Source organism: Pholcus phalangioides, unplaced genomic scaffold, assembly GCF_987345545.1.
Source record: "Pholcus phalangioides strain wild (caught in Gottingen) unplaced genomic scaffold, Ppha-v1.0 ptg000028l_1, whole genome shotgun sequence".
NCBI classification, from domain to species: Eukaryota; Metazoa; Arthropoda; class Arachnida; order Araneae; family Pholcidae; genus Pholcus; species Pholcus phalangioides.
The window spans coordinates 3,614,393-3,639,327 of record NW_028301618.1 but is presented as its reverse complement, the minus strand read 5'-3'; the positions used below and the strand labels follow the sequence as shown (position 1 = coordinate 3,639,327).

Here is a 24,935-nt window from a genome sequence, read left to right as displayed (position 1 = left end):
CACCACTTGATGCTGTAAAGAGGCCCTGATATCCATATATATGAATGTTAACAGCAGCGTCTTAACAGCAACTCCCCCACATAATATACGGATATTATCCCTTATAAGTAATATTCTGGGGCCCCTACCTGGCTTGACGTGTCCGCCTAGAGCATTCTATTTCCATACTCGCTCCAGAAAATCTGTCCCAAATTTCATCGTCACGATGGTGACCCCCCCCCCCAACCCCTCTATGCACTTGAGAACCCCGGGCCGTGCTCGGATGGGTCCACGCGTTAAGACGGCCCTGAATGTTAGGGCAGGGTATCTACGGGCACTAGCAGAACCAAGCCCCGCGAGCGGAAGTTTACCTTTGAGCGGTATGACCATACAGGATCTTCGAACAAGGGTGGGGGGGGGGGGAATAACCCCGCTTGCCCCCACCCCCCTCTCCCCGGCATGACAACGTGACGAGATGCTTCTTACTGCATAAGAATATGGCGATTCCGTGCGCACCGTTTTGGCCCTTCCCGACCGCGCATAGCTTAGAGCAGGTGTTCTTAACCAAGAGCCACGAACCCCCCCCCCTCTTCCCGGGAGTCCTTCGAGATATCTCGGGGGGGGGGGGGGGAAGTTGAATGTTTTCTTATCCGAGTATTATTATTCTTACGTACATTATTCAGTATATTAGTCTTACGTACCGAATGTTTAACGCTGGCCCTGGATGAGGAGCCTACCCATATTCTACTCAACTTATGTGTACTGAGCCGGAGTCTCCTCTTGCGCCATGTTTCAGAGGACGCAATTGGAAGTTCGGTTAACGAGCAATTCGCATAACGAGCGGAAATTGTGAACAAATTTTGACTCGGTTAACGAGCGATGGTTCGCATTACGAGCAAAAATTTTAAGCGCTTTATTCGGTTATTTTCACGCTATCACAACTGATGGTATTTTGCTTCCGCCCACGCACGTGTTATGGAATTGTGGGCTAATATTCTTCCCTACGGTCTCCGGTAAGCATCACCACAGTCGGAAATTTAACACACGTGCGAGTGTGATTGTTTACCATACGAAACTAGATGTAGCGTAGATGATGTGTATGTGGGTTAATTGCATTGTTGAGGGGCTAGCTCACGAACAGGAGTCACTACTTGTCGGAAAGATTTTGTGCTTGGGGAAGACCAAGAAGGAAAACCTTTTCCTTACAAGGGGTTGTAAGCAGGGCCGTCTTAAGAGTATCATGGGCCCCTGGGCCAAGTGGTTTTTCGGAGGCCCTAACTGGTAAATCATAGAAAATTTCAACCGGATCTCACTTTTGTGAGGCCCCTCTTCTCTTGGGCAACCCCCCCCCCCCCAGGCCGTGCCCGGGTGGGCCCATGCGTTAACACGGCACTGGCACGAGGACGGCATTCAAGAACTAGTGGTGGAAAATGTCTAAGAGTTTGACGGTAGATGAAGTGATGGATCTCGCACCAGCAAGAGAGAGTTCATGGACGGTATCTCGTCTGAGGAAGAGGAAAGTAAGGAGGAGTCCGTCATACATAAAATGAGGTTAGAGAGATGTGTAGAATGTGTGGGAATCTGTGCAAAACTCTGTAGAAAAGAACCACCCAAATAAAGCTGCAGCAATGAATCTGCCCAACGAACATTCCCATTTCCCAGAAATCCTAAAAAGAAGCAAGTGCCATTGGATAAGACTCTTTTTGAGTCACCCAAAAGAAGTTTGCAAACAACAATGAAAGTCTAAATAGTCCTAAACGGTAGTCCCCCTTAGAGTAGGTTAATTTGTAAGCGTTATCGTATTGTACGTTTATTTTTATGGCGTTATCTATGTTATGTATATTTTATTGCATTATGTATAATTATTATTGTGTTTAATTACTGATCGAATGCCGTTTTTATTAGTCATTTTTTAGGGGAATGAATAATATATGGAACGAATTATCCGAGTTACCATTATTTCCTACGGGGAAGTTTGGTTCGGATAACGAGCACGCTGGCGGAACGAATTAAGCTCGCGTTAACCGAAAGTTCCACTGTACATCTCTCTTCTCGTATTAGGACAACGATCCCCCTCGAACGCCAGGTGGTCTTCTTATGTTCCCGTTGAAAAGAGATTCGTGGCCCCCTAATTTCATTGGTGAAACATGGTTTGGGGGGGGGGGGGGTTGAACACAAAGGGTCAAGAACCCCCTTTCTTTCTTTCAACCGAGCACAACTCTGGTCCTATCGTCAGGGGCAATTTACTACCGAATGAGTGTTTCCAGAAGTGTGAGTGCGTATCCAGTGTTGTGTCTCATTTTTCAGTGCTGCCATCTGGCTTTTAGGAGGGGGGGGGGGGATCAACCAAGCCACCAAACCTATAAGAGTAGACGCATAACAGACTTATCTGGGGGCCCGTTAGTATTCCCCACAATCAGTCCTACGGCGCTGGGCAATGCCTATAGCAGAAAGCCTTTGCGCGAAGCTCGTGACGGGTCTGAGGGTCATCTCACCTATAACCACTGGATATAGCAGGACGACGCATGCGCCATCTTTACCGTTTTTTCTGGTATATCCAATGGTTATAGGTGAAATAACCTTCGGTGACGTCACGAGCTTCGCGCGGAGGCCTTCCGCTATAGACAGTGTTGCGCTGGATATGAGGGGGAGGGGGGACTCTGAATCTGGTCTGGAGTCGCGTATAAATGACCAATAAGGCAAGAGATAAGAAATTAAGTCATGCAATGCCATGACTAGGAGTCAGGGTCACCCCGCCCCGCCATGGCCCCCACAAGAGGTGGGTTGACAAGGCTCCAGCACTGGGGCCCGGGAGGATTTTAATCATTTTTTTGTTTTTTCACGCTATAAATGTATTATAAAGGGGGCCCGTGAAAGATCCCAGCCTAGGGGCCCTGCTTCAGGATGTGGGGGCCATGCGCCCCGCTATAAAATTCGGCGATTTTTACAACTTTTGTTTTTGTTTGCGCCCCCCTTCCCCACCACCACTCAGAAATTTATCGGCTTCCAAGACGGTAAATTTGTGGAGGGGGGGGGGGAAATATACCAGCTCAGGTCCCGGAGTCACAGGTGAATTATTTAACACTCAAGAGGTTGCCACGGGCAGCGAACCGTCACTGGATAATTAGGGAGCCGCGGGCGCCGAAATTTCAAGAACCGATACTCGAAGCCTTCAGCAAGAAGCGAAGAAGCCGCGTGCGGTCAAGCGGCGAGGATCGAACTCTGACCCCTCTCCGGCTCGCGCCAACGCCATAAAGCATCAGGCTCTGAGTGTCTCGCTGATAACGTATCCACTCTCCGCAGCATAAAAAGAATGTATGTATCTAGTCCCTAATCTGGCTTCTGGATTTCAAAATCGACCCAATTCCCAAGCCCTTCACTTTGATCGGCCGATCGATCTTCTTCTTCTTCGGAGCAATTCGAGATGGCAGATCGAAAACAGATTATCGGGGTCAAACAACTTAAAAGTGCTGTGCGACGGGGGAATCTCGAATTATGTTTAGATACGCCAGCAATGTGGAAATTCCCGTGCATCTTACATATAAATGTGAAAGTCTATATGTCTGTTCATTATACAAATCTAGTTTTAAGCCGATCATCGCCAGATTTTGCATGTATACCAAACAGGACCGGGAATGAACCGTAGGTTAGTTTAAAAGTTCGTCAGAGCTGGGCGAATGCCCCAAATAGGCAAAAAACTGTCGGGCAACAATGGTTTTGGGGCCTCAACAATCCCTTTCGGAACGTTTACTTTGGTTACCGGGGTTCCCAATAATGCGTTTCAGACGTGTATATGCCTTCACAATGGTTTGTCACATCTTTAATGCTTCCATTATAACCGTTTAATCCTTTATAATGTCACTTTTCCAATCCTCCAGTAATCCTCCCAGAAAACTCGGGAAGCGCCGGGTATTTTTGCTTGCCTGTATACAGGGTGTCCTGTAAGTGCTAATGCGGCCTTTATCTCATCATTCATCGAAGAGGTATAGTTTCAATTTAAAAAATGCTTAAAAGGCGTTTGAATAATATTCGCTGCACAAGCTGGACATATGACGTCACTAACAACAGAGAACAACAACTACGACGACAAAACTGGGAATAAAAATGTTCAACGCCAACTGATGAACTCAATGCTTGCCTCAAATCATCAGCACACACAGGCACGAAGTTAAAAAATTACCATTATCCATCAACATGCAAGTTCAACTGCAAAATGACTCAGCACTGCTATCATTTTCACGTCAGTTGATCAAACTTGGCAGTGGAAGAATTCCCGTAGAGAGACCCAAGCACTTGACTGATTACTTTTCCAAATGGATTTTGCCAGTTGTTAAACTCAGTTCAAGAACTTGCAAACAAAATCTTCCCAAACATTGAACAAAATCACCGAAACCATGAGTGGCTTTGTGAGAGAGCGATTCTGGCATCGAAAAATGACAGTGTGAACAAGATCAACGACAAAAAATCCTAAAAATTACTTGACTCGACATCTTACAAATCGGTTGACACTGTCACAGACACAGCGCAGACAGTTCTGTATCCTGCAGAATTTCTGAACTCTTTGGATATTCCGGATGTGCCAACACACAACTTGACCCTCAAAGTCGGAGCACCTATAATGCTTTTAAGAAATTTGGACACACCGAGACTCTGCAATGGCACCAGACTCTGCGTGAAGAAATTGCACAATTACATCATTGAAGCAACGATTCTAATTGGATTTGCGCCAAAGGAGAAGACGCGGGCGTCTTCATTCCACGTTATCCCAATTATCACTGAAGAAATGAAATTAACTTTAAAGCGATTACAGTTGCCGATCCGTTTAGCTTTTGCCATGACAATCAACAAAGCGCAAGGCCAGTCGTTAGCAGTGGCAGGCATCACATCAACCTACTTGAGCCCTGTTTTTCACACGGACAGCTTTTCGTCGCGTGTTGGTAATCCCAAAAATACATCTACACACCAGATGGAAAAACAAAAAAATATTGTGTATCCACAAGCGATTGCCTGAAGTTTTTAATTAAAATATTTAAAAATAAAAGTAATTTTCTTCTTACTTGAAGCAGAAATTTTTTGATTAAGAATTAATAAGCTATATGTACGTATATAAATTTTTTACGGGTATCAGCTAGTACATAATAAAGTTCACGAAGAGCATGTATCCGCTTATGTACGGGAGTCCAGCAAAATCACTCAAGGACAGCGCATGTGACGCGCTGAGTGAACACGAAACATTTAAGCCGACCCCCCCCCCCGTAAGTGAGACAGGACGTTGGAGGGGTGGACAGTCTGAGAACTACTACAAAAAGGTCTATAGAGGGTTTATCAATTGGGGGGGGGGGGACTTTAGTGGTACACGCAAACTAAGCGAGAAAGTTTTTTTTTTTCGTTTTTCGCGGATCTACGTCTATGTTTAGCCGAGGTATTGAAGTTCGAAATTATTTAGACAGAAACTGTCGGTCATTTGGGCGGCAGTTCCAAGCTCAAGCCCAGCATCAAGACGCTTTTACGTAAACAAATTGATTCGAGCACGTGGCGAACCGACCCGTGTTTTTTATTAAGGGGGCATAACGTGTTTGATATCGATGACGTAATCATTGTCCAAATCAGAGCCGCCCTTGACAACAGGTGCGGTCGCACCGGGGCCCTTTGTTTTTGGGGGCCCCGCACTCAAGGTAACAATAATTCATTTCATAGACTGTAAATTTCCAACGCTAATTTTCATCAATTTCGGAATTCTGTGAATTTTCACGTGTTCTGGAATTCTGTGAATTATGATGAGCTCTGGAAAAGTGAATTTTTCTAAGCTCTGGAATTCTGTGAATTTTGATGAGCTCTGGAATCCTGTGCATTTTCATCAATTCTAGAATTCTGTGAATTTTGATTAGTTCTGGAATTCTGTGAATTTCCACCAATTCTTGAATTGTATGAATTTGGATCAGTTTCATCACTTCTGGAATTCTGAACCATTTCTTTCATACATTCCGAATTTTCGATTCTTCTCTCTCTCTCTCACAGAAGAAAAAACCCTGACCAAGATCGAACAAGAGGAATAAAAAGGCACAGGAATTCTCCACTAGCTTTGGCTAATGAAAATCGGACACGCACTTCGTAAACATTCCTCTGAGGAATTTCTATCGAATGGGGTGTATGCCGAAATGGTGCCGTGTATCTGCGGAGAAATGCGTGTCATGTCTTCGAGAAGTGTTGCCACCCGTCTTCCGGAAGCAACAGATCAGTGACGGGTTCCACGGAAAGCTGCGGAAAATAAAAGCATTGAAAAGATAAAAGGGGGGGGGGGAAATACTATGTAAGAAGATATCCAAAAAGGCCATGGGGGCGAAAACAGGTCAAGAAATACGTACTGCAAAATAAAAACCATGGAAGTAACTTCAAAGAGAATCCCTAGAACATGGGAAATAGTTTCTAGGGCCCCCCAGAACAGTTTTTCCAACCCGTGGTCCGAGAGTACTTCGCAAGGCACACTGTCATGCCTTAGACAGTGCCGTCTTAAGGCATGAGCCCGGGGGCCTCATGCGTTAGAGAAAAGGGAGCCCTCACAAAAATGGGATCTGCTTGAGATTTTAGAAAATTTGTCTGGTAGGGCCTCAGAAAAATCATTTGGCCAGCCCCCCCCCCCCCACATGAAGACGGCCCTGCCTCTAGAACGTGGAAATAGCTTCAAGGGCTCACTAAAACATCAAATTAGCTTTAACGGCCACCTAGAACACTGTTTCTTAATCGCCGGCCCGGTACTGGACTCTGATATCATTCATACCGGGCCGCGAGTGATTAGCCGTTTCATTTTTAAATCATTCATTTTCCGTTGGTCGTGTGTTTGACCGGACCTTCGACTCACAACGAAACCGGGCCGCGGGCTTGAAAAGGTTGAGAACCACTGACCTAGAACACGACGAACTCTATACGAACTCAAGGAAACAGTTATTTTCCGGATATTATGCTGAGGTGAGCTCGGAAAGAAAAGTCATTACGTCTCCGTCGGGACTCGAACCCAGGCCCTCTTGCATACCGGGCAAGCATGCTACCCGGTATGCAGGTAATTAGGAAGGCAGATTCATGTGTCTACAGTGGTGTAGATGGTAGCATGCTTGCCCGGTATGCAAGAGGGCCTGGGTTCGAGTCCCGGCGGAGACGTAATGACTTTTCTTTCCGAGCTCACCTCAGCATAATATCCGGAAAATAACTGTTTCCTTGATATCTCTGGCTGAGAAAAAAGCCATCTAAATCTCTCTATACGAACTCTTTAGCTCAAGCGCTTGGTCACTCACTGACTGACCTAGGCAGAGGCCGACTTACGGTTTCACCGCCTGTGGGCTGTACAAATTCGGTCGCCCGTCTAACCATCTTTGTCTAATTTTCTCGAACAATCAATCCTCGAATTTGTCGTCCCTCCGCAATTACCGCCCTCGGCTACGGTCCGCTAAGTGCGCCCCCCTTCCCCCGCCCGTAAATAAGCCTCCGGATCTAATAATTCGCTAGAGCCAAGCTATAAAGCTATAGGCCGCGGCCCCCGTATTTCAAACTCTAGTTGACACACACACACATCAGTCCGTTGACACGAGGAACAGAATCGAATGCGTGCCGCGCATACACAAAAGATTCGCCAGGATAATAATAAAAAAAAACTCAGACAAGCCCCATACTGTCACGGCACCTCGGAATGCACAAACACCGCAGAAAAAAAAAAAAAAAAGATGGCTTCCCCCCCTTTTTTTATATGGCCTAGGCCTATTAAAGTCAAATGTCCATTCGTCAAACCGGTATTCGTAGTAGAAATATTAATGGAAAATAAATACGCATCGTCGGTGCTTTTGCGAAATTGTCGTTCGTTCGACACCCAGGGCAGTCGTTGGCGTTCAAGTAGGAGTCGCCAACATTTGTCAAAGGCGATCGACACTCCGACACCCTCAATCGAAGATTATGTTCGACTCGGTACCGGAGTTTTAATACGGGTGCTCTTCGTCTTCTGTTTCTGGGCATAAATGGTCAGCCACCCCCTTCCTCCCCCACACGTGATCCTGAATCGCACCATAAACCAGGCATCTCCAACCTGTTGCTCGCGAGCACCACGGTGCTCCCTGAAGTGCTCAATGCTCGTGTCCGATTTCGTGTTCGCGAGCACTAGATCTGAGTGTTCCAATTAAATATCTAGGGGGAATTGCATTCAAGGAGTGAAATCATCATTTCACGTATTCGTATTTGGAACTTGCCATACAGGGGTGCTCTTCTTCCGACGATGGGTGCAGGCAGTGCTCGCGACTAGAAAAAGGTCGAAGACCTACCTCTGCCATAAACCACAGTCCCGTGTTTCTCAATGTGTGCGCCGTGGCCAAGCTGTTGACATTGATGATGATTGCCTATTCAGTGCTTTAAAGTGTTTTTTTTTTCTAAGACTGTTCTGGGGAGCCGTGGATAAGGGTGTCATTCAAGTATTACGTCAGCATCGAGGGGGGGGGGGAGGGGGTTTCGGATTTGCTGACTTTTGATGATAAAGGGGGGGGGAGTTTGAAGGTTGCTTCCGTCATCAACCAACCTTTTTTGAAGATATGAAATATTCTACGCTGCTGACGAAATTTTGCTGACAAGGAGGGGGGGGGGGTCAAAAATGGCTAAAAATCTGCTTACGTAATACTTGAATGGTCCCTAAGCGTTGTCATGGCAAGGGAGCCGCGGGTGGCGAACGTTTGAGAACTACTGCGATAGTCCTCTAACGTGACTTGTTTTTCGCTATATACAGGTCCGACCAATCAGAGCCGTCTCAATAAGTACGGAGCCCTGATACTAAACCTAGAAGTTTGTACATTTGGGAGGGGGGGCACCTGGTATTCGAAAAAAAGAGAAGCTTACATAAATTCAGGGCCGTTTTAACGCATGGGCCCAATGGTGAAATATATCTGCCATAACTATAATTTTCGCTAGTACGAATGCAAATCGGTTTAAGCTGGTACTACTACTACTAAACCACGTATGCACTTCGTCCATATTCCTCCGCGGAACTTCCAACGAATTCGTACGAGTACCTACCGTGAAGTTTGTTTCCGTGAGATGTTACAGTACTGCCATCTATTTTTCGAACAATGAGTGGAGGTGTAATGATTGAAGGTTTTTGCCATTGGTGTTCTCTGTGTGGTGAGATTTGTTCGGAGAACTACAGAAAACCAACTTCAGCCGACCACCATTGTCGCGACGGTGGGATGCGAGTCTGTCACCATGCCCACTCGACCACCACAGCGGCTATATGAGCTGGTTTCTTCCAGCTAAATTGGGGACGGGGGAAAGGTGCTTAAAACAATGGAACCTAACCTTTTTATGCTTCTTGAACCTTCTGGGAATGAATAAGAACCTTGTCTTGCGTACCTCCTAGACTGAGCGCGAGAGTCGTGCTTTGGGTACTGCTTGAAATGCATGGGAGGTTCATCATAGGTGAGTGTAGTGGGTGGGGGGGGGGAACCCCGTACGCGAGAAAGTGTACAGAAATGGGTAGATGCGCGTACTCTTTGAAATATATAGTAGACTTCCTTACCCGTTAAACATGCGTGCCACTCAAAATTCGTAGAAGGCGCGCTTGCTCAGGACGCTTCCATAACTGAACACAGAAATGTGTCGGAGAGACTTGCTGGACTCTAGGAGAGCGTTGAAGACATGCGTACCCTTTAAGATCCATATGAAACGTAGAGGCTCGAAGAAAAGCATAAAAGACGCGTATCCCTCCTAGAATGTGCACGGGACTTAGAAAATCAATCCCTAGAAAATCGTGGGGAACCTGTAAATCCCTAGAAAATCGCGGGGAACCTGTAAATCCCTAGAAAATCGTGGGGAACCTGTAAATCCCTAGAAAATCGTGGGGAACCTGTAAATCCCTAGAAAATCGTACGGACCTGTAAATCCCTAGAAATGCCATGGACACTCGCTGCCTGTAGAAGTACGTCGAAAGCGTGCGCGCTCCTTCACGAGGCGTTTGAGCACCCCTTGAAAAAGAGCAGGAGGCTTCTGTAAGGGTGTGAACATAGTCCGTCTGCATTCCCGATTTTGAAAACCCGCGTCGTCTACGATTGGTTAAAAACCCGATTTTTTTTTTTTTTTAGCTTGAAATTCGAATTTTTAACCAAAGAATCGGAAACACGGAAGCACTATGTTTACACCCTAACCCTAGAAATTCGTAGGAAGAGTGCTTATCCATAGGGATGCATAGGAGGCTTGACAACCCATAGCAAGACGTAAGAGGCTTGCGTACCTTCTAATATGTTGCGCCATAACTAATATTTAGCACTTTATTTTGGCCGTTGCTAATTCCTTTTGGCGAACCCTTGAATGGCCCATCACGGTCGGCCTACGTTTAAAACATTGGAAACCACGGCTTTAGAACATCCTCTTTGCCCAAGCTCCCCCCAAAGTTCCCGTTGAGACGGCCCTACATATATCAGGGATGTCCAGAAAGGGTGAAAAGTACCAACACAAAAATTGGTGCACACTTGGGGAATAAATCAATGAAAACCAGATGATAGAAAGATTTCCCCCCCCCCAAGCCTTCCGGAACGGCCCCGGGCGCAATTATCATCATTCCGCATCCACACTCGATTTCTCGCATGTATGGAGGAGGGGAAATCCGAAGCATTTCATTGCATATTTCAAATTGAGACACCTCGTTTCTGTCTCCGATTAAGACATTTGTTGCGGTGCACACACCTAAAGAAGACATCGCAGGGCTCTGAATGAATGAATACGTTTCCCATCCTTTGGACAAGTTCCAGGTGGAGAGAGAGAGCCAACTTCAACAAGTTGTCTTTATATAAATCTCGACTGGCATTGGCATAGAATGCCAGCACAAACATTCGCTAGTGTCGTGGCTTTCAGATGTCTTCGGAATAGACCTATGTGCAGGGGCGTAGCCAGAAATTTCGTTCGGGGGGGGGACCACTTTCATTTCGGGGGGGGGGGACCAAAGTGACAGAACAATGGATTTGGCCATCTTTTTCCCTTTTTTCGGTCATTTTCTCACATTTCGGGGGGGGGGGGGGGACCAGACCCCCAAGTCCCCCCCCCCGGCTACGCCCTTGCCTATGTGAATACGGACGAAGGCATTCCTCACTGGCTTTCATGGCGGAATAGCCCAAGTCAATATGGACGAAGACATTCCTCGTTGGCTTTCAAATGTCTCTGGAATAGCCCATTTCTAGTAGGGACATTCCTCGCTAGCACAAGCAAAAACGATGGAAGGGGGAAATATGAAGGGTGCAATAGATTTTTTTTTATTAAGGGGCATAACGTGTTTGATATCAATGACGTAATGATTGTTTAAATCACAGCCGCCCTTAGGGTGTGCAACAGGTGCGGTCATTCTGTGAATTTTCATCAGTTCTGGAATTTTGTGAATTTTCATCAGTTCTGGAATTTTGTGAATTTTCATCAGTTCTGGAATTTTGTGAATTTTCATCAGTTCTGGAATTTTGTGAATTTTCATCAGTTCTGGAAAAATGAATTTTGATCAGTTCTGAAAAAATGAATTTTGATCAGTTCTGGAAAAATGAATTTTGATCAGTTCTGGAAAAATGAATTTTCATCATTTCTGGAATTCTGGGAATTTTCATCAGTTCTGAAATTCTGGGAATTTTCATCAGTTCTGGAATTCTGTGAATTTTCATCAGTTCTGGAAAAATTAATTTTCATCATTTCTGGAATTCTGGGAATTTTCATCAGTTCTGGAAAAATTAATTTTCATCAGTTCTGGAATTCTGAACCATTTCTTTCATACACATTCTGAATTTTCAATTCTTCTCTCTCACAGAAGAACAAAATAGGGGCTGAGGAGCCCCGCTACTATTTTCGCACCAGCCCCCCCCCCCCCAGTCTGGTACGGGTGCCCCTGGTCTAAATAAAAAATATATTTTGAATGTGGCTCGCTCGGCCTTAACCTAATTTTCAAGGAATGATATAATAACAACAACTACTGTGACGATATTTTCTGAACTATTAATAAGCTCTCTTGTGTTTTCGCATATATTAATGGTTCAAGGTTATCGAGTGAGAGAAAAAAAACTATATCTTTCACGGTCTGATAACCGTCACTCGTCACACTTGGCTGCCGCCTCCGCGGATGACGGTCACTTTCGAGAAGCCGTTAACATTCGGTAGTGATCAAAGAAATAGTGGAAAGGGGGAAATAAAGACTGCAACAGTAGTTTCCAACCTTTTGAGGTACATCTACATATGCCTTGCCCGGGGGGGGGGGTAATAAATAAATACGACAGACTTTTGCTTTTACTCTTCTTTCGCCCTTCCTCCACGCACAACAAGGTCGTGATCGCAGCACCACAGCTTTTCACTACACGAAATCCAAGAGGCACGATGCAAATTCCTGCGATGCATCGACGACCTTCCATGGGTCCTCCGAAGTTTGACGTTCGTCTAGTACTTCAAAGAGAACACCATTCTGACGTCATTAACCCCCCCCCCCCAATCCCTGTTTAACTTAAGGAAAACACTGGAGTGATGCCATTGAGAATCTTTCTCGTTTGTCTCCAATGAGAGGAGCCATACCCAAACGGGACACCATGAGATGAGACCCCTGACGGCTTCCCAGTAATGACAATGTCGTTCCTAGACATCGAACCAAAAATACTTCTAGAAATTGATTCGAGCAATCAGAGACGGATTCATGGTTTTGATGCCTGTGGGCTACCGAGTCTTTTGGCGCCCTTCTCTCATTCCAGTCCAATTTTCTTGACTACTCATTCCCGAATTCGCCACCCTGTGTTATAACCCACTTGCCCCCCCCCACCCACCCCCAGTAGGGACACCCGTGTCTTTAAGTCAGTCACTGTTTTGCCTACTCACTGACACGATATTTCGTTTTATAGGTCATTTTTTTTGGTTCATTCACATGCTTGCTGCACACTCTTTCGTTCACTCTTACCAAATCCTCCGATCTCTAGGCAGAGGCGGGTTTATGGTGGGCTACACAAATTTTGCCGACCTTGTCCCATTCTAATAATTTTCTTGGCTACCGAGAAATGAGCGATTCTTCAATTTGCCGCCGCAATGGGCTATAGCCCGCTAAGCCCCCCCCCCCAATCCCGTAAATATGACACCGCGACCACCGTTGCATGGAAACATAAGCGCATATGCCTCCTGAACCACCTTTTACTCGCCATGAGGGGAGCTACATCCCCTCATGGCAGATGAGATGTGCAGTTTTAGCTTTCGCATCCCGGAGTTTTTATTTGAAACCTCAATAGCCAAGGATCGTGAAAACCAGATGTACGGGCACGTTGCTTGAAGACACATCTGTGAAATAGCGACTGAATATCTCGCGCAGCTCACATACGAAGAATGGTGATACCCCGAGAGAGAAATCGTGACTCGACGAAATGATTTAGTGCCCATGGAAACAATACGGGAAGAAACAGACAATAACAAAGGATTCGGTCACGTGAGAATACGGACGGGGCATGTCACGGAAACTACTTTACGTTCTCACAGTCCAATTTACAAAATGAACTGACGAATATAACCACAATGAAAGGCGCCGAAAAAAAAAAAAAAAAGTCGCACGGCTTCAATTCGAGGACAGAATCTTTCAACAAATGCAGAATCATGGTGCATATTACCCACCATGCTCAATATGATGCGATAAAAAAAAGCCCAGGATCTGTTCAAGAGGCGTATTAAGAAATAAAGGGAGGAGGGGAACCTATCGGGCTATAGCCCATGGTGGCAAATTTGAGGGATGAGTGGCCAAAAAAATTGGAATAGAGTGGGAGAAAGGCGGTAAAACAGTAACCTCGCTTTTAATATTTAAACCCCGTGTTGTTAATATTTAAAAGTTTTTTTTTAGCAGATACAACTGCTAAAACATCTTTTGTTTTTCAATGTTGCACTGCGGTGAGGAAAAATGAGGATTTTGATAATATTTACTGATATTGTAATTATCATTTATAATTAGATCCCGGAAGTTCAGGCAAAATGCCCTTTTTTTTGCCTATTTTCAAACTTTGTTTTTGGTAAAAATGCCTTTTTGGAAGTTCTCCTGCCATAAATGCCTATTTTAACATATTTTTTAAGTTTATTAGTGAATTTCTGAGGCCATGATCTTTAAAACTTGAATAATTTCGAGCATTGAGAACAAAAGAATTGCCCTTTTTAAAATTTTCCAACTCTCTAGGTACTAATTATCACTAGAAAGCCCCCCCCCCCCGCCCCACCCCTTCCAGCCTCATATAAACGCGAATAAGTGATTACAGAGAACTTGGTGTTGTCGTGCATTGACTTTGCTCCGACCAGATGGTATTAGACGTGAATGATTTTGTTTTAGATCATAGTTTCCCAACCTTTTTCGTCCCATGGCCCCCTTCTTCAGAAATGTTTTTCTCCCATCGCCCCCAACGCAATCTAACCCATAAGATCCTATGTTATACCCGTAACTTCCACCGCCCACGTTGGGAATCACTGTTTCAGATGAACGCAGCCCATGTTAGAAAAGCATCGGAAAATTAGAAATTTATGTTTCTCCACATGCTTCACATAAAAATGTCTCGCTCTGGCATTGGACGACTACCACTAAACTACACATGTATCTCGTCCATATTCCTCTGCAGAACTTCTAACGAATTGTTCCATGTTGGAATGTGCGTGTCCGTGTTGTGAACCTAACAGGAAGCTTGTTTCTGTGTACTTCTTGTTATAGTGCTGCCATCTATACATATAGATGGCAGCACTATATATATATATATATATATATTATAAAATTATAAATATATATATATACACTATATAAAATAGTTTTTTCAAGATAATATTGTATTCACAGGGCTTACAGATTACAATGAACAAATATTATTTTCCTACACTTTGAGAACGAAGCCAATATTTCACTTTTATGCGCCTGCATTTTACTTTAGTACTTGTGTATATCATGTTTTTGCTAAAATTTACAAGTTTTATTAAAATTTTCATGTTATATATATTTTTTCAAGTGCACCTTTCCTTATTTTCACTTATATGTCTTTTTTTCTTGTTCCCTTGCACCGAGGCATAAGTGACAGATCACTCTATTCTTCATTATTCGAGAAAATAGTGCATTTTTAACAAAGCGCTGTTTAAAGATATTGATTTTAAACTTTTCAACAACTGGTCTAACTTAAGAAATTAGGAGTCCAAATTAGGGAACTAGTTTCATAAATAGGACCAATTTCACTTTTTGATTTTTGTGATGCCACTCAAATATAAAATGAGAAATAAAACTTCAACAACAAAATTTTTAAGCATAAACATAGTACATATCATCCTGCTCAGTTTGTTCATTTTATCTAAACTATAGATTACCCGTGTTCAATTTACTAAGCAAAATACAGCAGTTCATTAAAAATAAGTGTGATCAGGATTAGGTTTTTGACCTCAGAAACCAAATCGGTATTGAAAAATCAAAACTTATTTTCAATGCTTTTTTTTAGCCTGATAGGCATGTTGAATAACAAAACACTTACTTTTATGTAGATTAAGGTGTTTTATATTTTGAATTATAATCACTGTGAAAAAATATCTATTTTGATATTTTAAATTTTGTGATATGCCCAAAATTATATTCCACATTGAAAGTTATTCCTGCAGCATCTGCTAATACACTAATTAGACTCATTTTCACTTCAAAATTTCTTAGCTCAGGTTGCATAAATCCTCAGTTTTAAAGAGTATTTTCAATCAAAGCAGAGCTGGCAGGACTTGATGTACCCAACACATTTGTTTCGCACATTTAGATTAAGATTTTATTAGAAAACCCATTGCATTATAAATACTAGTAAATATGCCATTTCATAGCCACTCTAAGTCATTCTTACGTTTACAATAACAATAAGTTATAGGAGTTTCTTAAGCCAGAATCCCACAATGACTGGGTCCTGACACAGGGTAAGATAATCAAGGTAAGAGATAATAAAAATTCTTTGTTGGACATAAACTACAAAATGCTATTGGCAACCACAGCCGGGGTCAAGAAAAGCCTGTACTTTTTCGGAAATTTCAAAGGAAGATGCTTGGTTGGGGAGGAAAAAATTAAAGTAGTGTACAATATACAATAGGTTCAGTATGTTAGCTGCCCCAAAGCAGAATGGGCCAAAATCTGTGACGTACGTCACAGAACAATTTGGAAGAATTTTAAGAAAAAGTGCAAAAAACACTCTTACATGAATGGGGATTTTTATCGCAGAACATTTCCAGTCAACCAAGGGCTCGTCGCAGAACAGTGCTAAACATTCTGCTTTGGGGGTTAGCTGTAGGACAGTCTTTTATCTTCACCTCTAGCAAATGAGCATTCTTCCTTTGTTACCCATTTCAAAATGTCTGAATTTTCCCGTTGTTGGCTAGATGACCTCCTGCTCTGTCACTATTCTATGGCCTTTGTATTGAAAGCCATAAAAATTATTGCTTCCCAGAGGTGCGAGGAAGAGTGGGATCCCAGTTTTATGCATCATATGCAACCCAGCACTGCCAAATTGAAGGAAATTTTAGTCCTACTATTTAGTATTTTGATTGCTAGATATATTCTAATGTTATGCGTAATGTAATGTTTTAAGTATCTCTGTGATTGTTTCGATAATTTAATATCAGTCAAGATCAACATCACATATACGGCATAAAAGAACTTTTCAAATACTTATCTGTTATAAAAACAGTACAGCAGATGTTTATATCCATTACACATATATAAAGCCAAAAATCTTGAATTGAAGAGAATATTAAACCATTCCATAGTTTCCCTTCAGCGGGCGTGCATTTGTGCTATGCTCTATTTAAATTGTATATTTTACAAGAAAAAAGCATATATTGTCCAAAACAATTCTGTAGAGAATAGATTTTACAATCATATTAAGTATTTATTCTTTGTATAACATAGTGACTTTAACCATTACATGCAATTAACACGTGTATTACCAATGGGAATTTTAAAAATTTGGAAAGCATCTCATTTGAGGTTTTTCCTTCCGGAAGGAAATAAGAATGTGCACTAATTACTGTTTAATTAAAGTACATTTATAATTAATGCTTTTTATTTACCTCAATTGGTTGCGAAATAATATCAAATAAGTTTTAAAAACAATATTTTGGAAACATTTAAATATCTTACCACAGGATGTGCAATATTTTATTTTCCAATAAAGCGCACATATTAAAACAAATTATAAATACCATACAAAATGTTAATCTGAATGTAAAAAAATATTATATATCTTAAAGTTCAATCAATACACGTTTGTACAAAATAATTGTATGGCATAATAATTTTAAGGGTAAAAATGTGTTAAGAACTGGAAAAAGCTGATCATCAGCTTTCTACACGATAATCCAATAAGACCAAGGCTTTTGGGAAACATCACATAAAACAGCCAATTGAAATGCTTAGAAACATTTTCAATTGTAACGTTTTTTAATCATGGTGAATGGCATGAGGGTGGTTAGAAACATACATGACATAATTAAAAATTTTAATCTGCATGGAGGGATTTAATGAAGCAACTATAACCCATTTCTATAGCATTCAATGTATCAGTGACAGAAAGAACAGAAGAAAAGTAAATAGTGCTGATTCTTGTCACGAATGGATGGGGCTTTTTACAAAATACTGACTTGATGCCTTATTTCTGTCATAAAATTAAGATATAAAAAGGACATTCTCTTCCCTATATCATTTGTTCATGGTTTTACACTTTGCAGATCACTTAGCAATGCATAAAAATATGTGCTGCCAGTTGAATTTTTTGATATTTTGGTTCTGTGATCATAACAGCTAAGGTTTGTTTCCTCTCTTCATTCTCAAGTGCATACTTTGGAATACCTATAGCAGGGCTGGAACTAAAGCTGAAGGGGCAGTCAATTTTAGGCGGGAACAAAAGAACACTGTTATACAATAATCAAATTTTACAGTGGGAGCAGTGGCAAATTTATGTTTGCCCTGAGCAGCAAAATCCCAGTTAAGGCCCTGCTGTGGTTCCAAACTTCAAGGCGTGAATGTGAGCCGATCTCTCCTTTAAAAGTTTTGCCACGGAGAGCAACAGACCTACAAACAGTATAAATGTAATTTGATCATAACACATCACTCACTTCACTTCTCAAATATAGATGGCAGCACTGAAAAATCAAACACAACACCACATATGCACTCAGACTATTAGGCGCACGTGCGCACACACACAGTTACACTTCCAACACAACTCACTAGGTAGTAAATCGCCCATAGATGGTGATAGACCTAAGTTGTGCTCGGTTTGAAAGAAAGAAAAGTTACGGCCCTGTCTATAGCTCTAATTTCATAAACATTTGATGATTTCTGCAGCTGCTAGGGGCTCATTTATCCACAAAGTTGTTTTAAGATCGCTCCGTATATGTATGTGCATGTTCATGCAAGTGCTGGATAAAAACGCTAGCTGTTTCACTGAAGATCATGGTAGTTCATACTCTGTTTACGAGATTTGTTCAAAAAAGGAATCTGGCCATTATTTTTCGTGTGTAAACCAATGAAGATAGGGAGTTATGGTTCAATGAACATATGTAGGGGATCCTAGTGCGCATGCTTGAATTATTTCCTTTTTGCCTGGAAAAAGTTTCAGGCAGACCAGACGAGTGAGGAAAAGTGAACAACATAGCCTTTTGGACAAAAAATGGCAGTAAAACTTGAACAATGCTACTGCATTAATGGTTATGGAGCTACCAATTGTGACGCAGAACCTCTTGGTAGTACTCCTTGGTGATGGTTGTGCTGTGTGTTGCATCCTTGTCCTGTACGATCTACAAACAAAGTTGCTTCTGCTCGATCATTAGTGGCTCCGGCGCGAACTACATTGAGATTCTCCCGAAGCCCAAATCATCAGTAAAAATGAAATGAATGGAACCAACGTTGATACTTGCCTTGCATGTATCAACGAGATATCTCTGATCGGGATTTGACGATCCTGCATCACCAGAGTCCTCACTTAGTTAATGAAGATCTCATTTCTTAATGTTAAGGGACTGCAAGAAGGTGCTTCACTGATGTGCAGTCACCTTGAAGTGCTATATAAGTTTGAATTATATTATTCCTCGATAACAACTTACACCGCATACATACTAAGAAGATTGGTAGTGCACGTCTGAGCGATGACGAGTTCAAACCGGCAAAAGAGCCCCAGTGATTGATCTTAAGAGGAAATATGATCTCCGACCACGTTGGCATCAACAGAAGTGGCCAGTGAATGGGAGGGTCTAAGCACGTTCACTTGTAGAGAAGGATTGGATCATCGACAACAAGAACGTATCAAGTGTGATTTACACGATTTAACCCTGTTAATAATTTTGATTGCCCATTGGCTTAGATTGTTTATATATTTATTAATCCATTATACGATTCCAGATACTGACAATTGCTGATATTTTAAGATAATTTTATCAATTTTTTATTTATTCTATTTTATATTTTGTCGCCTTTGTCTGAGGTGACTATGTTTCTTTAATTCTAATAAAACTTTCCGGATACACTCATCCTTTGGGAATGCTTCACTATCTCTCCAAGATGGGAAGCTAGGTGTTTCCGGTCTTCAAAAGTCAAAGTCACCTTTGAAGCGGTTATACCAATGTGGTGACTCTGCATACTTAGTCATGTAGATGAAGTCAGTACTAAATGACTACTCCAAGTCAATTTGTAGCACGCATAGTGTGAATGTGACTAAAACTTTTTAAGGTGTTTTCAGACCTCAATATATAATAAGCACAGGTAAAATTTCTGACGAAAATTCAAATTTTTCTGTTGCTATGGATTTTGCCAGATCATTATCATTATTAAACGCTCACACAAAACAAGACAATAAATTTAATAATGAAAGAACACAAAAAATATGAAAGAAAAAACATTGAGCACATATATTACGAGCCCCCCAAGGGACAGAAGTCCTTCTGGGGGGTGGGGGACAGAGATGTTAAATACTTGACATTGACATTTGCCGCCACTGACAGATCAAGTGCATGGCATATGCGTGTTTCGTGTGCTGTTACTTATCTTAGAAGTTGTAGCAGCAGATGCCCGAATTTTGTCATGCTATGCAATTGAAGATCCGCCTGGTCTTTGCAGAGAAACTTTTTCAAATGGGAGACCACACCTCAAAGTTAAAAACTCCAGAAAAACAGGGCTTGCGCTGCCGATCGTCACTGTGATAAATAGCGACAAAATATTTAATTTGGCAAATACATAAAAGATCAAAGTCGTCAAATCATGAGTGTTCATTCGGCTTCTTGATGGTCGAATCAACCATTTGAAGCAGATTTTTGGAATTCAAATTTTATGACACGTCCATTTGGCTAAAGTTCTCTCGCATTTGGCTAGCTTTCATTGGCTGTTAAAGAACCTGGATTCCAGAGAAAAGTAGTGTCACTTTACTTTGAGCGACATCACTGAACCATCGAGAGATAATACAATAGTTTGATGTGAATTTCAGTGCAATAATCAAAAAATAACCTACCAGAAATCAAGATACTAAGCCACACTTACACCAGGGTTTAAGCTACGGTCAAATTTTTTGGAAAATATGAAAGAAAATTGTAGTTGTAGAATGCAAAAGAAGTGGTAGCCACTTTTGCAAAAATGCGTACAGGAGGTACGGAACGAGTAGACATCCAACTATCAATCATTACATTAGCATTGTAGCATTTTGCTAAAGCTTTTTTCCCTATTTCCGCTTTTTTGCGAAAGGAATTTTTTATCCAGCTTAAACCCTGACTTACACACATACTCTCTTTAGATAGCAGTCGCTATCATGCTTGTGCACTCTTTTGATGGTACATTAGCCTAGACCATCGTCTCTCTAGGTGACCCTTTCCATCGCTCACTGGACCAGTCCCGTCCCTTGATCCCTATGCAGAAGTGGATTTGTTGTTTTTGAAGATGGCACTCTCCGATATTACTATGATTTCCCACGCCTTATCAATTGCTGGATGAGCGCCCTAGTGGTTCGGTTCCCAACAAGGCCAGTTGAATTTTCTTTCCTGGATTTACTTTACCTCTGCATCAGCCAGCTGTCAAAACAGCTTGAATGAATGTCAAAACATCCGTAATAGTAATACCGGAGAGCACCAAAGCAGAATGCTTTGCATTGTTCTGCAACGAGCCCTCCGTTGAGACGAAATGTTTCTGCGTTAAAAAAATCCCCACAGTATTGTTTTCTACACTTTTCTTAAAATTCTTCCAAATTGTTCTGCGACATACATCACATATTTCAACATATTCCGCTTTGGGCGCAGACAGAGTGACATCTTCAGATAAGTCGCCATCTGGTGGCAGCGTCAGAAATTGTGGGTTTTTTTTTAAGGAAAGAGGATTCATTGGCTTTGTAGTTTAGTTGTCTAGGACGCTCCCCTCAATGAGAGGACGTGTGTTCGATTCCCCGCAAGACCAGTTGAACTTTTCTTTTTCCTGGATTCACCTTCGCATAAGCCAGCTGTCAAAGGATTCATATTTGCGTTTTGCCAACCTCCTCACATTCTAAACGAGACAATTTACTTGACTACTCACTCCGAAAATTTGTCAACCCCCTCCCCCAAATTTCCACCCTGGGCTATAGACCCCCCCCCCCCCGTAAATACACCACAAACGAAACTGTGGTGGCACACATAAGTTTTTACAGCCAAAATAGTATCATCAAGTGCATTATAATGTATAATTATAGATGCAAAATCATTGACTAAAAATGGAAACTCACTTTCGAATTCGCATTTTTCCGACATATCACCGAACAAAAACTCGATTTCTGAATCACATTTTTTTTAACTTCACAAGCGACAACAGCGATTGACACACACACACATATTTAATTAATGAGATCAGTAGATGTTATCGACGGCTTATCAATGATAAGCCCAATAGGATAAGCTCCGCAATTCCTCGAGTCAATTCAAAATATTAAATAAATGCATTCCTCTATCACGTTTTTAATTCAAACTTTAACGAAAAAAAACCCACAATAAAAAATAACGATCACGATAATCACATAAACAACACACTACTGTGCGGAAACTCAGCTCAAGGTGAGGGAAAAAAACTGGGAATTACCTCGAGTGCGCGAAATTCCTACTCTATTATCCCTTGTTTCTTCCCACTTCGTCAGAAGATTGGGGGGTATCAATAGAAGTGAAAACTGCAATAGAGAGCGCTAAATGTCCATTACGTCCGGTAGAGTCTAAGGAATTTAATGGTGAATAAAAAGGGGGTGATTTTTCATTGTACTTTGTTTGACCATACGTCCTGTATTTCCTGAGATAATCCAGGTTTCTTTTTTTTTGGCTGTCTCGACTTTTTTGCAAAAATGTCCCGGTTTTTCATGTATTTTCAGCGAAGCCAACTTAGTTTTTTCCCTTCATGTTATTCTTCAAACCAGCTATTAAAATTTTCCCAACTCAGAAACTACATTACGATAATCATGACTACAAATAAGAATATTCATCTTAAATACGTACGTCGTTTTTTTTTTTTTAATTTCACACCAACTTGCAGGAGCGCTGCGTATCCCGTGATTGGCGACTTTTCTGTGATTTTGGCATGATTTGGCAACTTCGCTTACTTTTGGCATCATTTTTGGCTATAATTGGCTATGTCCCGTATTTTCCCGTATTTATAATCCCAATCTCCCATATTTTCCTTGAGCAAATATCGTCAGCCTAGTTGTATTTATTCCTCTAGCGCAGCGTTTCTGATCCACTGGTACGCGGATCAGAGATTGTCCGTGAGGATGAGACAGGTGGTCCGCAGGCAGACATGAAAATTTAATTCCAATTAAATGAAAATTATTAAATTTTATGCAAATAATGTTAATGATATTCACAAAGGCTTAAAGGCAAATTAAGCCCAAATTATGTGAATTAGTGGTCCGCCGATTTGTTTCAGAAATTTTAGTGGTCCTTGGGCTCAGTTGAGGAACGCTGATCTAGCATGTTTTTTTGAAATTTTACTAAAACCACATTGAATAACTATCATGAATAGAGCACACACTGAACTATAGGGAAACTAGTGAGCTTCGGCTCACTCCTGGGAACTTCATTAGTTTTGAATGCAGTTTTTAAATGAAATGAATGCAGTTTTTAAATGAAATGAATGCAGTTTTTAAATGAAATGAATGCAGTTTTTTAATTCATTTTTTAAATTGTATTCATATTATTTTATTATTATAGTTGTACATTTGTCCATGTACAAATGATGATGATATGGTGTTCTGCCTTTAATTTTACCAACCGATGGGGAAAATTAAAAGATAAAAACAAACTTCTCTGAGCTGTGGGAAAACGCTTGAAATGTTCAAAAGTTTGTTATTATTATGAATTACTTGAGATTTAAAAATAGGTGGTTAATAGGGAATCGGGGTTGTAATATTAAGGCAATTCGAAATTTTGAACTGGCTCTGCGGAACTATTAATAACTTTCATTATTTGAGGAATCAAGGCCGTAACTAGGCTGGAGCAAACCGGGGGCAATGCCCCAGGGTCGCGATCCGAATAGGGGGAAAGGGCGCCAAAATAATTTACTTATTTTGCATACTAATAATTCTTTCAAGAAGGGCTTTTTGTGACTGATAAATAGTATGGTAATATGTGTAATAAGGCAAATATGGGTTTTTATGGCATATAAAAAACAACGTTTCCAGAAGTGTTCCAGAGGATGGAGGGGGGGGGGGGGCTTGTAAAATAAATGACACATGTAAAATGGGCACGTTATTTGGATACTTTTTCTAGTTGAAGTTGTTTCTACGACCAATTGAGAAGAAAAAAGCTTGGATAAGGACTTCCTGGACACACTGTATAGCAAAGTTTGTCGACACGGTAGCTCCTAATTAACTGTTATTTAGGAGCTACTTGTTATTATTATTTAATTTCCAGCTAGGACTTAGTTAGGTAGATGCGATGAATTATATAGGCAATGCATTTTATGTATATTTTATTTTTACGGCCCTTAATATTTTGGGGCCTGGTGCACTTTCCAAAAGTCTGGTTGTTGACTTCTTTTCAAACACCAACAGCGCGTAGTGAGCGTCCTCAATTAGTGACCGCATTAATTTTCTGCGGATCAGCAGCCATAGTCCAAAAATCGATAAATTTGACGTTGAATCTAATCGGTAGTCTTAACGGAAAGAAGAGGGCGGAGGGAGATAGAAAAAAAATTCTTTTGACAAGGGGTTGTAAGCAGGGCCGTCTTAAGAGTATCATGGGTCCCCGGGCCAAGTGGTTTTTCTGAGGCCCTACCTGGTTGATCCTAGAAAATTTCAACCGCATCTCATTTTTGTGAGGCCCCCGGGCCGTGCCCGGGTGGGCCCATGCGTTAAGACGGCACTGGTTGTAAGACAAATATGATTGGGATACTCTCCGCTGGTTTTCATCATATCAACAGTCAAAGAAGCGATAAGGCAGTGTAATACGACGATTTATATTAAAAACTCGTGCATTCATTATTTTTTTTATCGAGGATTATGTGAATAGCTATTACGTGAAGGTATTTTGTGCGTTTGTTTTTAACAATGAGGAATAATTTTTACAATGAAATAAGTAAATCCAGTAAAAATATATTTTGCACTATTTTTCAGGCATGTAAATTTTTAGAGATTCGTCCAGCTCTGCTGTGTACATATGCGATTTTGATCGATTGCATTAATTTGAAATGCTTTTTGAAGGTTAATATACTCAAAAATTCACTGGAAGAAATTCTCTTCCCCCCCCCCCAACCCCCAAAAACAGGTTTGGATCCAGAACTATAAGTCGGAAAGGGCGAATCATTGAAAGTGGACATTGTAAGTTAATATAAGTCCCATATTTTACGTGACAGAGGCAGAACCATTATCTCTTTCAATGTATTTATATCTATCGGAAGGGGTGACCACCCATGTCAACCCCCCCTTCCCCCTTTTAGTCCACGCCTGAGCAAAGGTAGGTCCTGT

The 24,935-nt window shown here is 41.6% G+C and overlaps 1 protein-coding gene across 1 annotated transcript in view; it reads right to left on the bottom strand.

Annotated features, from left to right (window-relative positions):
* The window catches only part of LOC149067782 (uncharacterized), a 40,786-nt gene extending 18,732 nt beyond the window's left edge, over window positions 1-22,054 (bottom strand). The window contains exon 1 of the mRNA XM_089252009.1: window positions 21,717-22,054. The gene's annotated coding sequence lies outside the window, so the exon portion shown is untranslated. The remainder of the gene's footprint in view (window positions 1-21,716) is intronic.
* Window positions 22,055-24,935: the final 2,881 nt, after the last annotated feature.